The 4,029-nt window shown below is 40.1% G+C and overlaps 1 pseudogene; it reads right to left on the bottom strand.

Moving 5' to 3' along the window:
- Positions 1–598: 598 nt before the first annotated feature.
- On the bottom strand, positions 599–3,778 carry LOC119578068 (annotated as a pseudogene).
- Positions 3,779–4,029: the final 251 nt, after the last annotated feature.

Here is a 4,029-nt window from a genome sequence, read left to right as displayed (position 1 = left end):
GTCCCCCAAAGCTTCCACTATAGCCTCAGAAGCGGCTGTGACCTCCAAAGCTGCTGCTGAAGCTGAATCCGGGCTCAGCCTCAGCACTCCTCTTCCAGCGTCCGTAACCGTAGTTGCTGTACACGGGCCTGAAGGACACGTGCCCATAGCCGCCATTGCCGTATCCGAAGCGGGAAGGATCAGCCTCAGGCTCGGCCTCAGCCTCAGCACTCCTCTTCCAACGTCCGTAACTGTAGCTTCTGTACACGGGTCTGTAGAACACGAGTCCTTATTAATATTTGCAATGTACAATAGCAAAGAGGCGAGGTTTGACTCGGCCGTTGCCGAGTTAATGTATTTATGTATGTATATATGTATTTATATATATTTATAATATATATATATATATATATATATATATATATATATATATATTTATATATATATATATATATATAGTATGAGTAAGGTGTTCTCATGTGAGTTGCAGCATCACTAAGTTCACCTTTTATGATCAGCTCATTTATAGTTGCCATAGTTAACTATGTGATAAACCCTTAGAGAAAATAATGTCATTTCGCATGGTGCATCATTCGGCACCGTTCTTCAATTATCTTTTTTTTTTTTAACTCGAAAATCGGTTTGCACTATGCACAAGACTCCCACGTGGGGTTTGGAACTATGTCGAATGAAATAATCTATTACCTTTCCCTAAAACATTTTTTAAAATTAAATTATGTAGGTATACATGCGTGCGCTATTTAAAAGAAAAAAAAAATTAGCACTTAGGAATCGCTTCGTCAGTTCTCACCAAAAACACTTTATTTCGATGTACGAGTTTTACTGGAGTGATTTTGCCCATTCTTTTTGTTTCAAATAACATTCATATATACATTTGGCATGTTTAAAGGAAACATTGTGTAAAATTGCTCAGTTTTATTCATCTTGACCAAAAGGAATTCTTTCAACCGTAGAAACGACCATGGCCCCCAAAGCTTCCACCGTAGCCTCCATAGCCCCTGTAACCTCCGAAGCGGCCGTGACCTCCGAAGCTGCGACCGAAGCTGAATCCAGGCTCAGCCTCAGCACTCCTCTTCCAGCGTCCGTAGCCGTAGCTGCTGTACACGGGCCTGTGGGACACGTGCCCATAGCCGCCATAGCCGTATCCGAAGCGGGAGGGATCAGCCTCGGCCTCAGCCTCAGCTACAGGCTCAGCCTCAGCACTCCTCTTCCAGCGTCCGTAACCATAGCTGCTGTACACAGGCCTGAAGGACACGAGTCCATGGCTTCCAAAGCCGCCCCATAGCGGCTGGGCTCAGCATCAGCTTCAGGATCACCGCTCACACTGATAGCGATAAACGCCACGAGGGCGACAGCGATAGTCTGCAACACAAGGACATACTTTTCAGCTAAAGTCTAAACAGAGGTGCAGTCGGGAAAAGAACTGCGGTTGCTTTTACACAAAACAATGAATCTTGCTTAGCTTTTCCATTATCCAGAGCTATAACATGAAAAGCACAATGTCGCAAAAGGAAGCATACTATTTACCAAAGTCTTCATGTCCACAGGGAATCACTGGCGGCTCTGCCGATGAAGTTGTGGTGTCTCCTTATATAATGGCCGAGGCGAAGCCACGCCCTCTGCTGGGTTATTTCTGTTTGAGTCCCAAGGTTAAATGAGCGAAGTTTTGAAAATAATGCGTCCTTAAATGCCATGCTGGGTATTTTAGGAGAAAATGTTTTAAGCTCTCTTTGACTTGCCCCTTTGGTATATATTGTATACTTACATGTGTATGAATACATGGAAATATATCATATATTCACGAATTACGAAAATTGCACATATTGCAGTTATCAGAAATATCCATCTCTACGTTATTCATTATATTTATTGTTCATATTTATTCATATCGAATAAAAAAAAAAATCTAAAATCGTCACTGTGATAATTGTCGATATTACCATTGTTATTTTCATCGTTTCCAGTAACACCTGTATGCTCTTTATCATCATCAGCTGTAATCATGGTAGTGAATCATTATGATTATTTTCATAAACGTAATATGATTACACTGATATGATTATATTTATCAATCGTCACTGCTACCATTCTTATCAAAATTTTTCTATAATTTCCTCCTTATCAGTATCTTAACCTATATATATATATCATATATATAAGGTTTAAAAGGATAAGTAGCACCACCTATTTAGCCTGTTGACCTTTTTCCTTGGCGTGTACACACAACTGTTTATAGTATGGAACACGTCGTCACCATGGATAAAAGCGTGGATTTTTTCTTTTACTTCCGGTAGTTATGCCAGTATCGAGCAAATTTCACAAATAATTTTATGAAGGCTCATATTCAGCTAAATGTGGTGACATCATATAACTCTGCCCCTTTTTTCACTATTTCATGTATCATAAGTTTTTTTTCATTATTTTTCTTTTGAAAATGAGTTATTAATGACATTGATTAATAGATTTGCAAAAAGGAAAGAAATACAGATTGTAAAAAAAACTATTAATATTTGCAATGTACAATAGTAAAGAGGCGAGGCTTGACTCGGCTATTCCCGAGGTAATTTATTTATATATGTATATATAAATATTTATATATATAAAACATGTATATGTTTATAGTATGAGTATGCGTGCTCATGTGAGATGCACCATCACTAAGGTCGCCTTTAATGATCAGCTCATTTATAACTGCCATAGTTAACTCTGTGGTAGTCTAAGATAAAGTAATGTTAACATTTCTCATGGTGCATTATTCAGCACCGTTTCTTCAATTATATCTTCTTTTTACTCGAAAATCGGTTTGCACTTTGCACAAGACTCCCAAGTGGGGTTTCGAACTATGTCGAATGAATTAATCTATTACTTTTCCCTAAACATTATTTTGCTCCGCTATTGAATAATAATAATAATAATAATAATAATAATAATAATAATAATAATAATAATAATAAAAGACAAACATTAGCACTTAGGAATGGTTTCATCAGTTCTCACCAAAAACACTATTTCGATGTACGAGTTTTACTGGAGTGATTTTGCCTATTCTTTTTGTTTAAAATAGCATTCATATATACATTTGGCATGTTTAACGAAAACATTGTGTAAAATTGCTCAGTTTTATTCATATTGACCAAAAGGAATTCTTTCAACCATAGAAACGACCATGGCCCCCAAAGCTTCCGCCGTAGCCTCCATAGCCCCTGTAGCCTCCGAAGCGGCCGTGACCTCCGAAGCTGCGACCGAAGCTGAATCCGGGCTCAGCCTCAGCACTCCTCTTCCAGCGTCCGTAGCCGTAGTTGCTGTACACGGGCCTGTAGGACACGTGTCCATAGCCGTATCCGAAGCGGGAGGGATCAGCCTCGGCCTCAGCCTCAGCTACAGGCTCAGCCTCAGCACTCCTCTTCCAACGTCCGTAACTGTAGCTTCTGTACACGGGTCTGTAGGACACGAGTCCATGGCCTCCAAAACCGCCTCCATAGCGGCTAGGCTCAGCATCAGCTTCAGGATCACCGCTCACACTGACAGCGATAAACGCCACGAGGGCGACAGCGATGGCCTGCAACACAAGGACATACTTTTCAGCTAAAGTCTAAAAAGAGGTGTAGTCGGGAAAAGAACTGCGGTTGCTTTTACACAAAACATTGAATCTTGCTTAGCTTTTCCATTATCCAGGGAGCTATAACATGAAAGGCTTAATGTCGCAAAAGGAAGCATACTATTTACCAAAGTTTTCATGTCCACAGGGAATCACTGGCGGCTCTGCCGATGAAGTTGTGGTGTCTCCTTATATAATGGCCGAGGCGAAGCCACGCCCTCTGCTGGGTTATTTCTGTTTGAGTCCCAAGGTTAAATGAGCGAAGAAGTTTTGAAAATAATGCGTCCTTAAATGCCATGCTGGGTATTTTAGGGGAAAAATGTTTTAAGCTGTCTTTGACTTGCCCCTTTGGTATATATTGTATACTTACAAGTGCATGAATACATGGAAGTATATCATATATTCACGAATTACGAAAATTGCATATATTG

This window comes from Penaeus monodon, chromosome 10 (assembly GCF_015228065.2).
Source record: "Penaeus monodon isolate SGIC_2016 chromosome 10, NSTDA_Pmon_1, whole genome shotgun sequence".
NCBI lineage: Eukaryota > Metazoa > Arthropoda > Malacostraca > Decapoda > Penaeidae > Penaeus > Penaeus monodon.
This window is presented reverse-complemented; position numbering and strand designations above follow the sequence as displayed.